Source organism: Taurulus bubalis (assembly GCF_910589615.1).
Source record: "Taurulus bubalis genome assembly, chromosome: 13".
In the NCBI taxonomy this organism is placed as follows: domain Eukaryota; kingdom Metazoa; phylum Chordata; class Actinopteri; order Perciformes; family Cottidae; genus Taurulus; species Taurulus bubalis.
The window spans coordinates 4,563,368-4,577,392 of NC_136601.1; positions in this window are offsets into that span (position 1 = coordinate 4,563,368).

Below are 14,025 nucleotides of genomic sequence, written 5' to 3' on the forward strand. Positions count from 1 at the left end.
TCTGTAATGTCTGTCAATGCCTGTTATACGTTGTCATGACTCATTTGACATTTGATCCAAAAAATGGAGTCTCAGGACATTTTTTGCATTGTTTTAAAATGAAAAATAAATAAAAAAAACACTGTGCATGAATAGTAAAATAAATACATGTATGTGTCAGGTTATGAATCGGTGATCATGGTTAATAAACTCCTTTATATTTTAGGCATATTTTATCATCTGTACTGAGCAAGAAAGAAAGGTTGGGAGAACCTGAATGACCAGGTGATGCCAGCTTTATTTAATCAGATCCTGAAAGTAACTGATATCTAACATTTTTATCGACATGTAACAACAATATGTGGGATTCTGATATCGTTATATACTCATTTATGTTTCCATAAGCGTCTAAAATGTGCTGACATGAGAGAAAACACAAAACAAGATACTCAATACGCAGCAGGTCAGAGTGCCTGCAAGTAATACAACGTCATAATAAACGAGTAAAAAAAATGAAATATTGCATTATTAATGTCCAATGCAATTTACACGAGTATTGCGTTTTTTAAATATATATTCTGACAAATTGAAATTTTTCTTTTTTTTTTTACCAATTCCCCCCAAAAAAATTGAAAAAAAAAATTGCCCCCAGGTTGCAGCAGTAAAAATATGACATATCATAGTGGAACCACGCCAAATGTATGACTAGTAATAACAAATACATAATTATCACACTTTTAAATGACTGACACGTACATAGATCTCAATGGAGAGGAAGATCATTGTGTATGACTTTTTATACTGCAACATTGAGCAAATATTACGTGAATATTATATGAATATATGTGCTAGTCAACAATTAGTATTGTTGTTAACACACACACACACACACACACACACACACACACACACACACACACACACACACTTTCTTATGATAAGTAAATGCACTGGTCTTCAGGCTAACCTCATTAACTTATTCACATTAATGGCAATTATCTCAATAAATGGTAATTAGATCAAACACACTTTCCATTTATGCAACACCAACGACTCGAGACATTACCATGAGCAACCCCTCACCGTCCCAGGTGGAACGCCGGAGCTCATTAATCTTCATATAACGGCATCATCAATGTCCGTTTGAGTTGGGGGTCTGAACCTCTCACACCAGCATGCGCCGCTGAGGACGCTCCCAGTAGAAAGGGGGAGGAGGGGTTGCCCTTTAAATCGGCATCCTGTTGTGTTACAAAGTGAGAAATAATCATTCATTAACCCCTGTGACCCGGCAGAGGAGGGAGGGTGGGTTTTAGATGGAGCCCCTCATTGTCTCGCCCGCTCTGCAGCTGGGTGACGCCGATTGACAATGTAAATAATGATCTTAAATGGATTAACTGGCCAAACACGCCCCAGAGTTTCCTTTTCAATTATGAACTGAATCGGTTTTATGAAACGGAGCCTGGTATGGATAGCAGAGACCAGGGGACCCCTAGGGAGTACAGTGTGTGTGTGTGTCTCATGCAATGTGAGAGAGAGAGAGTCAGTGTGTGTGTGCGTGGGTGTGAGAGAGAGAGTGTGTGTGTATATGTGTGTGAGAGAGAGAAACAGAGAAAAGAGAGGTGTGGTTGCAGCCTTTAGGACAGGCTGGGACTCACATGGAAAGGTGTTTTTTAATGGGAGAGGCTAGAGAGTGAGGGTGGATGTATGTGTCAGCATGTGTGTGTGTGTGTGTGTGTGTGTGTGTGCCTGGGGGTCTCAGACATGTCATCTCTCAATAAGCTCCCTGAGGTACAGAGTTTATTGTCACAGTGAAGAGCCTGACAGACAAGTTAATCAATCTGGCAATTTGGTGTTGCAAGTCTCCCTTGTCGCCGCTCCAACAACCCCCTCCTCCTCCACACACACACACACACACACACACACACACACACACACACACACGCACACACAGACACACACATATGTATGTTTGTATTGCAATGTTCTAGCTTCACTTGTTAAACAGCAGGTGGAAAATTATCTCCTTGTTATCTCAGCCTTTTCTCACAAAAATGAGTGAACTGAACACAACGGACATCTGCATGAAGAGTGAGAGGAATACGGTACGTCTGCACTTCCTGGAGGGATTAAGTAGTTTGACACTGAGATAGAGTGATGCAGGCGACACTGTTCTGCTCAGGTTGGTACATGGGCGGAGATTTGTTATCACTTCAACAAAAATCTGCACACAGAGAGCAACATGAGGGGTTTGACGGTGGATGAATGATCGGTCAGGTTACAGCTGCCGTGGGTTATTCATCCACTCCTGTGGGTGTAGCCGTGGGAAAATATATAAATACTGTGATGCTTCCAAGTCATGCAAACAATAATTATGCTTTTAAGCGTTTGTTTCAGCTTGTTCATAAGATCGAGACTAACAACTGTTTGTGAATAAAAGATAAGAAAGTCATTATTTGGCATCCCACATCTGATTAAACAATTCTTTTTTTTTAGAAGCCAAAGTGCCAATACATATTTTGCTGACATTTGATTAAAAAAGATAAATACTTCTGATTATTCATTTCTTTGGTTTATTTATGATAATATCATATACATATGTATTTCAGGAAAGTAAGAGAAGCAAAAAAATATAAGTGATAGACAGTTTTGAAATAATAATTAATACGCCAGGTGCATAATCAGCAACTCCTTTCTGTGTTGTTTTTCTCTCCACGTTTTTTAACCTGAAAAAATATTTTTTTTTTGTTACTTATTTTGGGTTGTTGGAGGAAAAAAAGTGTACTCCTTAAAAAATCTGGGTATTTTTCAGTGAAGTTTTTATATTTAAAATGTGTCATAATTCTGCTGTAAACCAATAACCTTGCTTTGTCCTTTGCGTGTTATGCTGATGTCGGCTCTGGATTTTAAGATTTCAAGGCTCTAAACATTGAGTACTTGTAAATGCTTAAACGTAAATGCAATAAAATCAATGGATCATTGATGCTGATCGAAAAAATCTGCATGTTGATATCGAGCACAATTTAGCTACAGAGGATAAACAGGTTTACACAACACATAAAAACAATATGGAAGGAGGTTTTATTTTTCCAGTATTCGGTAACGTGATATTATTACCTTAACTCTTAGGCTCTCCAAAGAACTCCATAAAAATGCAGTAATTCCTTAACACCCTTTAAAGGTTTGCTATCGCAACACTGTGCTCAACACTCTGTTCTAGTCCTTAAACACGTTCATGTGTGTGTGTGTGTGTGTGTGTGTGTGTGTGTGTGTGTGTGTGTGTGTGTGTGTGTGTGTGTGTGTGTGTGCTTGCAACATATGTCTGCACGCCTCCTTTGCTGCACGTTCAAGTGTTACATGATCTAAGTGGTTTTCGAAGCGCAGCACTGAGTTGACCGCAGCTCTGTGCCGTGTTGTGACAGCTTTGATTAATTTGATAATGATGACCTATTGTGGCACTTTATGCTAAGGTAAGCACAGCTGTCTGCCCGGGTCAAGAGGAGTAGGAGGAGGTCGCCGAATACGAGAGTTAACTTTGTTAACGGAGACACGGCCGAAGGGGAGACTCAGACCAAGGACAGCGATCAATGAGAGAGTCTTTTAATGAAATGGACAGTAACCTTGAAGGGGATGTAGGTCATCGCAGAGCCAGTACCAATGACTCCAGCCTGCCACCCTCTATCCTCCTTTCTTTCCTTTTCTTTTGAGTCGGAGTCTGTATTTCTGTATGTGCACACACTCATATATGCATTACATGTTTTTAATAATGTTTTTGAGCTTTTACTGTGGATGTTTGATGAGATTCCGTCAAGCGAAGAGGACTTTACACCTGGTGCATCAGCACAACTGGAGGGTTGCTTCAACTCAAGAAGCTGCTCATATTTACTCATATTTCTGCTTGAGCCCAAGTGGAAAGCTGTTATTTCCCGCTGAGTTTTACTCCGGCGCTGTGAGAGTTTTTACTCCTTTCCTTGCTCTCTTAACTGGGCTGAGACGAGACACCCGATAGCCGGGCCGGACAGTGAGTCATCCTTTTCCAGCGTCGACTGGAACTTGAACCTTTAATCCCGAGGATCTCAGAATCCGGAGAGTTGCAGATTCCTTATCATTTACATTAATCTCAGGAATTTGCACCATGCCACGAAGACACAGGCTCCACTTACTTAACTGACACAAAATAGGGTAACAGCTAAGATGATACTGGACTGGTTTTAGCCACACAACCGTATCATGCACTTGGTTGTAAATAATAATGTAATAAGACTGGCAGGGGGACGCAGATGTTTAACGTAAAGCCACAATATTTAATTTTGACATATAATGAGCCTCATTGACAAATTGTACATTTGCTATATACCTAAATTCTATTTTCTTTTATTACCAAGTTCAGTTCCTATCACATTATAAACGTAATCTCGTAAAAATCTGAAATCAATCAGTGGAATGACTTCATGGACCACCAATAAGAGATTTACACGATCCCACTTTGATTCAAATGGCAAAGCTTCTCAGTGTCGAGGTTTTTATTACTACTTCTGCAGAAAAGATCTGCAGCTCTCACCTTCAGCTAAAAGTTCAACCTTGTCTCTCGCCAAGTCCTTAGAAGTGATCCTTTCAGAAAGAAAAACTCCAACACTCGCCTATAAAGCATGCCAGGCCCCGAACCAATGCCCATATGTGAAATTAATACCTGTTTCAAAACTAACCCCTTAAAACGACCACCACTTACACTCGCATGCCGCGATCTGCCTCCTGAACTCTGCGCGGCTCGTCGTGAAACAATCCGGCTATCAGCGAGACAAATTGTAAATAAATCTTTCGCCTGCATTTGTGGAAAAAAAATAAATCGGGATGAAAACGATGGCGAAAAAGGAAATCCAATCCGTTCCTCGGAAACGCTGCATCTAGGTAATTCAAGACTACGCGGCAGCTGTAAGGATGACATAGATCGTTTCGAAATACCTCTTTTTCCGCTTCTCGATATCGGACCGCTGCGGCTGCCGGAGATTTTCTTTACCAGGAACCAGAGAAAGCGGCGGCTTCTCCCGTAGAGCCGTGTGCATTGGATCGCAACCACACGGTGGGCAGCAGAAGCCATTTGTCGGATTTGTCTTTGAGTTACTGCGTCACTTTAGACTTCGATGTCTGGCACATATCAATTCTTACATACATCACTGTGACAGTTGCAAAGCCAAAACCCGGAAGCGCGTGGTGTGTGGAATCCCCAAGCAGGAGAAATCCATGTTTATTTTTACAAACTAATCCAAAGTGTTAATTGCTGTATCAAGAGCACACACACACATACAGACAGCTTTACGACCTGCTTACATGTTCCTCTCTGTGACACAATACACTGAGCCAGGAATGTTAAGGCGGCCTCAGTTTGTGATGGGAAGAGGGTGGCCGGGAGGTTCGGGCTTCCCAGAATAGTTGAGCTTTGTAATCGGCATGCACCGGCTCCAGAATGTGTTGAGTATTTGCTAATGGCGAGGATGATCTCTCCCTCCCAGCAGGTACCGCCTCCCATTACGGACAACAAGGTTAAACATGGAGGCTTGTTAGGATCGGGAATGTCCTGCGGCTGCTTAGACACAGAGTGGTAGGTGTTGTTGTCTTTGCTCATAAAGGACATGTTGGAGTCAACTGTTGTAACAGAGGGAGTCCGAAACCAAACATTAGTGTTAGTAGTAGAAGTCCTTATTAATCTTAAAATAATATGATGATAAAATGTAGGGGAAATGAGGCAGAACATCGTGGGTTTCTCTAAATCCAGAGATAAAGATCACATGAAATACAATATCTCCACTGATTAATATTTAGGGGTTCACAGAATACAACTATCTCGGCATCTTCCTTGATAAGACGTTGTTTTAATGTTGTAAACTGAGCAGTTGAAGCAAATCTATGGGCTTGTCGAATAAAAACATGCTACTGGTTTTCACTACTCCTTGAATCAGAGGTGTGGATTTGAGTCACATGACTTGACAAAATAAAGAAAAGACTCAACTTGGACTTTAACTCTAATGTTTTCTAACTTCAGCCCAAAGAGTGAAGAGTAGTTTATTGCCCTTCATGTCCTGAATAGACTAACGTTAATGCTATATATTCATTCACAGTAAGTCAACACTTAATTCCCCGGATCCATTTAGTTTGAACTCATGCCGTATTTCTTTATACGAAACTTCAGACAATAAAGCCTCCGTGTGGTTGTACACTACAGTGTACGTTTTGAATATGTCGTTATCAGACAATATGATTGGTTGAGGACTTTTAAGCTCAGAGGAATCAACCGTTTTATGAAATGTATATATTGCATTTTATTAACTCTCAATAAGGGTGTTACATTAAAAGAGCATATAAGCACAACTAATTTACCCTGTAGAAATACAAGTTGAATACATACATTGTTGATTAACATGTATGTAGAAGCAAAACATCACGTCAAGCCTTACTTTTCTTTTAAGCAATAAAATACAGGACAACTGGTTTCTGATTCTTTCTTCTTCTCCAAACTACTTAAAAAGTCAATAATCCAGGTCAAGATTTTATATTGTAAATGCTGTCTTTGGCCATCAGTGTTCATAATGTAATCAGCAGCAATACCACATGTTGAAATGATGTAACTCTATTGTTAGTATGCATGGTACATGATGTGAGAGGTTTTTTTATTTAGTAACAGTGAGGGACAATTCTGTGGAAGCAACTCTAATTTTGGAAACACGCTTGGTCTCAACACAGAGACCAAATCTCTGAACATCTATCATTTGATTTGCAGTCTCATTTATCCTCAACCTCCGAGACCACAAATGGAGATTCCTAAATTACTCAAGAAAGCAGGCAACCTCCTCACTTTCCTTAATGGTCATTGGGAAAGCAGGTTAAACCCAAGATAGAGGGCCAACCTTAAATACAAAGCAGCAGGAGATGGAAGAGTTGGCTTTCAAAGGGAGATATATAGCCAGCACAAGACCAGGATCAGTTGCTTTGGGAACTTAAAACCTTGGATGACTGTGAGAGCCATTTATAATATTAAGATGAATAGGCTCATCCTGGCACCAGCCGGTGTGGTTGGGAGTTTGTCTCGTTTGATGCAAATGAACCAGATCGCTGTGTGTTTAAAGGCTATTTAAAGGTGAAACACCGATTTGAAAAAAAAGTAAAAAAATGTGTCGTATTGCACATATTGGGCTTTTTGGCTTTGTCTTGGTGGTCATCCACCTTGTTGATTTTAGTTTACAGTTTAGTTTTTTTAATCCTCCACTGATCAAGGGGTATGACAGTGTCTGCCTCACCTCATTTCGGGAGTATCCCACTGTGGCAGGTAAAACCTCCCAAATCAATAGCACATATGGTCCGCATTACAGTGGGAAAGGCCTCCAAAAAACCTCTTTCTCCAAGAGTGGCTCACACCGATGACAGACGCGTTCTGATTCCACATATGTTGAAATGTAGAAAGCGTTACATGGCCTCTTTGATACAGGATGATTTATAGGGCCTTGACACCAGTTGCGAATGTCTTCGGCGAGGGCACGGGGAGGCCTTCGCTGCAAGCGGATAGTGTCGATCAAATCACATTCAGGCCCACAACAAAATGGATTGCGTTTCCACTCGGGAGTTTTTTTTTTACCTTTGTGCTCCTCGTTGGGTCATTGTCGTCAAACGTCAAGCCGACTTCTTGTACTTAGATTGAAAGAAAGCAAGAGAAAGACAGGTTGGGTAAAAACTACACCCTCATGGATATTCAGTGCCTTCACACTGACAATGCCATCTGGAGGAAATAAGGAATTTTAATCCAACTTCTCTCAGTATTCTTGTTGTGCACAGATTTCATGCTCCAATTAGACAAGGGCTGAGGCAGATACAGGCGGGGAGGAAAAAAAAACAGCAGACAAAGCTCGATGAAATCTGCCCAGTATGCATCAAGGACCCTGCCAAAATGCTCTGAATTACAAAATAAGGTTGGCCAGGGTCACTGTCTTGCGAAGTATAATTATACCGTAAAACTAAGCCTCTTGCTTCTATATAATACTAGATAAACATACTCCGATTTGTGACACTTCTCAAGTTCGAGCCCAGACTGATGCGGCTATAACTCAATTAGCAAATGGGGGATCAGGCAGCCCCTTAATAGGGATCGGCGGGGATGAGCGAAGTTGTTCCCGAAAATTAATTACCTATCACATTTCTTGTGGTCATCAAAGTACCAACGGCACAGCTAAACCCATATTCAGCCAAGTGCTCGTGTTCCATTAGAAACGTCAGTCATTGGCTTGACGGAGTGGTGCAGTAATGTTTGCTGTTGACTCGCGCCCTTCAAAAAAAGGCCCTTGCATGCAAATTAGCTCTTTAGCTGTGTCTCTGAGATGAGGTAATTTGGTTACGAAGGCATATATAAATATTAGAGCACAAACTGTTGGTCACTCAGAACACCTCTAAACAAAAGGTGGGTACAAAGAGGGCAATTAATAATGTACATTTAGACCTGACAACCCCCAGAAGGGCGTAAGTGACAGCATGCAAGCAGGGGCTTAGTGTCATTTTGCATCTCCATTACGCCGCGTACTTGATCGAATAATATCTGAACCCCGCGCAGCACTGACAATCAGCCGTATGCGAGGCTAAATCCGTCATGAACGGTGCGCCACACCCACTGCTTACTGTCCTGCTTTTATCTTAAACGCTGCTTGAACAGGGTCTGTGGTGTGAAGAGCTTCCACAGAGGTTGAACGTTGTTATTGCGTCTTAGCGATCCAAAATGTGTTCAGTCCTTGATGATTCCATACGTTTTTTTTTAGTTAAAACATTATTACTTATGCTTTGAGTTTAGCAGGCTGGAGTCTTTTTGTTGATGAACTTAAAGTTTTCAGAATTGTTTACATCTTAAATTTTTTGTATTGATGGAGAAAAACTATAAGATTGTCACCACAGACATCAGTTTGTAAAAATAGAAATGCATAAATATTGGAATACTTTTATGACTGTGCCATGGGCTCAGTCACTATTGTGTTACATCCTTCACTGTTAGATAGCGACTTAATAGACATTCTATCCAAATCTCATAGGTTGGCACTTTAAAAGATAAATAAATAGTTTTTTATCCAATGGACGACTCTTTTATTAGCTGGAAGTTGCTGCTTCTAGCTCTTGTTGCTTCGTCACCACTGAGACATATTTCAAAAACGTTCATATTTTATGATCTATTATGATTTATCTAATCTCCTAACCTCAGGATTCAGTACAGTCTTGATTTGGGACTTACGTGTAACAATGACCTCTGCATCTGTTTGATGAAGCTGATTGGCATTTCCTGTCTATGTTACAACTGCTTGCACTTATTCATCTGCAAAGCCCCTGTTGCTAAATTATCTTATATATTGTCCTTGTGATCTTACTGATAATTCTGGCTCAAGCTCTAAATATATAGTCGGTTAAAAAGTTTATTTTTTTTCTCCTTCTGCAAACATTTGATATCTCTAATGTGACTTTAGACATCTGCAAGATCACACAAATGAATTAAGGAGATGAAACCTGATTATAGATGAGGTTTAATTTCCCCGCTATGAGGTTTGTGTTGGAACACAATGTGACTGAATCATGAAGTAACACACAAAGTGTTGAGGTCATAAAAGTGTAAAATAACAGAAATACAAAGCCTGTGCTGTGCAAGAACTGTGTCACACTGCACAGTTTAATTAGTTAATGTATTATTTAGTGTGAGATTTATACAACCAGATACCTTCACTCCTCCGCTAAAGTCATTATTTATCACTACAAATGCCGTTTAAGCCACAGCCCAGGCCTGAAGCGACGAAGACGACTTTACCACGGGTCACGCGCAACTGGTCTGCGGCTCTGGGCGCAGTACACAGGTATGGTATGGCAAGCTTGTGATAGAAACATGAGCCTGAACCGTAAACGTGCCATGAAGACTGGGGAATGTGAGACCGGGTGCTGGGCCGAGCTGGATTGAGTTTTCAGTCAGAGGGTGCATTCATGGATCCTGTCAGAGTCCAGCTGATGAAACATAATCGTGATGAATGGCAGCTAAGCACAGCTGAAATATAACGATTATTTGTCTTAGCTTTGTGTTTTCCAAACAACACCAGTGTTCCCCTTGATCTCCGAGGTCGTTTTGTGTCACACCGAATATTATATACAGTTGCTGGGTGTCATAAAGTATAAACTTGGAAGAATTGTCTGCATTGGATGTATTTTTTAAGGTCATGGCTTTTAGGAAAAACAGTCACCATGCTCTTCATATGCACACTAATGAGCTGTCAAAACGTATTGCATGTATTGAATCTATGGAAATATATTTCAATGCAACAGTACAAAAGAAAAACACTTTTCGCCCAATTTTCCCTTTATATAATAAGTTTATGAAGCAAACGGTCCTTTTAAACATAGTTTCAACAGTTTCCAATGCAAGAACCAACCTCAGATGAACTTATGCGGTCAATTTAAGGATTTTTCAAGTACAGGAAGAAATACATTTAACTCACACGTCGACATACTAGGAAAGCACTTTAGCCAATATCAAACAAGTGAAAGGGCCCAAACCAAAGCCCGGCGCTGTGAACACAATGTAGTCTTCACACCGGCAGGTTGTTTGTTTACACGTGGCCTGAGATAATTAGCCCAGAAGTAATGACTGCTCTCTGATGACAGCCGCTGAAACCCGAGCCCCCGGTGTGACATGCTCTCCCCGTCACTCTCCCCTGCCCGACAACTGCGGCGGGGTTATTTTTTGCCTTGGCTGCTAGCGGGGCTAGCCTGGCGCCAGCCCCTGGGACCCGGAGAGCTAGGGGGGCCGACGGGGCCAGCGCTGCCATTCGCCCCTTAACCTCCCACGGCCCGCCGATGCCAAACGGCACCAGGGAACCCAACACTGAAAACACTGTCATGGCGTCTTCCAATGACAGAGAGGCATGACAGAAATATCTGAGCTCTGTGCTGATTGCCCTCCAGAGTTTGAACTGATTTCAGAGTCGGATGGTGTTGCATGGTGGAGGTAGTTAGTGTAGAGGGTCACCTTTTTGACACCCCGGACCTGTTTGGATGTTGCCTACAAATAGATGTTGTTTCAACTTTTTTCCATTTATCAGAAACATTATCAGACTTGTCCCAGTGCCTCTGTGTACCAAGATGCATTGCACACCAGCATCTGTCACTATAAACTCTTGCTAACGGATAATGCGGCCAGAGCCTTGGCCGCTCTTTGCTGCATTGTTTTGGCCATATACATATGTGGCTGAGTTTCCAGGTCAGCCAAAACATTAAGTATTCTCATCCATAATTTCCTCGGTACTCATATTTCAGAATGTCGAAGAGAATAAGCAAGTTCGGTTTTTGGAGCGACATTGAGAGAACCCTGGCTACCCAGAGGTGAAGACTAGAAATCCAATCAATTGGCGCCACCGGATTCAGGAAAAACAACAGATGTTTTGCAGCTGTAAACTCAATTTGTCAATACAGTACAAACTGTTGAATTCATTGCTTCAATTGACGACATTTACCATCAACACTGATTGGACATCCCTATCAAAGCTGTCACATTTTCTCTTTACAGTTAATTTGACTCATGATTTATCTTTGTTTTCTTCCTAAATACAGCAACAAATTTAAGTGGTGACGCTGTTTTTTAAAGGGTTGATTACTAGCACGCAAACAAATTAATTCTATTTGTGTTGGTGCTGAGAAACCTCTGATTTTCCACACGAATGCATTTCTTGTAGTGTTTTGCGACATTGGTATCTCGTCATCAATGGTATCAAACTTATTTTCCTTTCGTTTAATATGCATTCAAGCAGAAAACCTATTTTTCTATTCGACGCATCCAAATTCTTAAATACCTCGGCTGACCTCAGCTTCTTGGGATGACTTGGACATCTTCTTGACCACGTGTCCCAGAATCTGGGTTGCAATATAAAAAAGACCTCTCAATGGTACTCGAATCATCTAACATGTTCCGGAGGGCAGCGGCCACCCACTGGGACGCAGCTTAACGAAGGCCAGGCGGCTTGATCTTCCTCAAATCTAAAATAAACAGGCACAACATGGCAGCCGTGCCACCCTGGTGCACTGCAGCTTTAGAGGGAAAACAATGACTTTCCCCCAAGCAGCTATCAAAGCTTTGCTGCCCGCCAAGTGCAAAGGCCTCGCAATCCGCTGTACTCTCAGAGGGCGAGGAGCCTCGCCAGCAGTCACAGTCTGACTCGTTTTAAGATCCTGCAACGTTCGTCTGTCCTTTTCGAGACCTTTAACTGGTCAGAGCAAAGCTTCTGAACGAATTTAAAACTTGCAACCGTAATCTAAATGCAGAAGCCATTACGTGAGGAGTTTAGACTACTCGAACTACAAGGAATGGCTTTGCTCATGCAGCAAAAAAAGACAGCATGCCAAAGACATACGTCTTCCTTTTGAAGACGATCCAGCGTCTCCGGTTGTCAGTTGTTTTTTGCGTCCCTGGAAACATGCTCTACAAAGAAGCTAAGGAGGAGGGCACAGATACTAAAAGACACTTGAGTCATGTTTCTGGTGCTGAAACAAGAAACTGTACGTATACTGCAGGTGTATTTCAAGATTGTTTATTGAGCTTGTCATAGTGTTGTGTATTTTGAGACATGGAAAGCGTGATCCGCTTTCACGCTGTTCGTATCTCTTCATGTGGTTTGAACAAGAATGTTTTTTAGTGTTAAGAAACATTGATTTGACTCTGGGAATCAAATGGATATTTAGTGACAGCTTATTTGCTTCAGTGTTCTTTAAAGGGTGCCTTGTGCCTGGTGTCTCATTGATTTATTATAAAATATATAAACCTGTGTAACTTATATTGGTAGCTGCCATATGACAAGAAACAATATATTCCCAGTGATTTATTAGGTATAAATTTCATGAGCTTGATCACTCCAAGTCCTAATCAACTGACATGAGGGCAGTGATGTCCAAGGCGTATCTCTTTCCTCTCAAAGGTTTAGAGGTTACATCCCTGCTCTTGAAAGGCAGACACTAACATTTAAAAGGCCTGAAGGACTGAGGGGTTGCCACTTGTGACCTCCAAATGGTATTCATTCCTTGTCGGTCTTGTGTGTGAAACATTTCTGTTGACACCCTGCAATGCGGCGTTGATGAGTTAATCTAGCAGCTGAGTGTGTCCTTTAACTACTCCCAACCCCCCGTGGATTTTCAGAAGAAAAACACCCCTTATCTCCACGGGAGAGGAGGGAAAATAGGGGCCCCGGTGGCCGTAAATTTACAGGATCCTGGCGTAAGAACGTCAAAACGCGGCTTCGTTTGTGTACGGAATGTCCCATCGTGAACGCCCGCAACCTCGCTCCAGAGCCGAAGCGGTCCCTAGTGTTAATCGGGTATCCAGTTTAACTGAGGACTTCTGGAGCGTGGACTATTTTGTATCTCGCGTTGGTGGGGGGACGTTCTATAAAAGGAGAAAGCATTCCTCTTCTGGTGGAGCAAGACTGCAAAGACAAGTGAAGGGCATCACAAACATGTTCCTCCTCACACTTAGATCTCACAGAAAGTGAGTTTAGACAAGGTTCCCTGGGAATTCGCAACCGGTGTTGCCCTGTCACTCTTCAACCCCGTTCCCACATCCTGCAAGTCCCATTGGACGCCGCAGGACAGGGCAGCTTTACTGGTGGATATCACTTTAACCATTCTGGATGGGCTCCAGGGTTGTCTGAGATCAGGACAACAAAAATAGGCTCAGCCCTGAGTATGAAATCCACACGACGGCTTGCTGCCTTATTGTATGTGCGGGCCGCTCAGCGGATATCGTTTACTTCTCAGAACGTCTTGTAACCTGGGCTTATTAGACAGCCTTAATAAGGACATCTGACAGCTGAGTCGAGTTCTTCTCCAACCATGCCGATGTAGGTTTTAACATAGTTTCCATCGGCAGAAGTGTTGTTGCCAGAGTAAGTTTTGTCGACTTACTCCTTGATCAAGTGCAGCATGTGAAAGCATACAACCACAACCAACACCAGCACAACAGGTTTTAAGTCTTAACACAGGAGCTTTTGTTGCATCTGA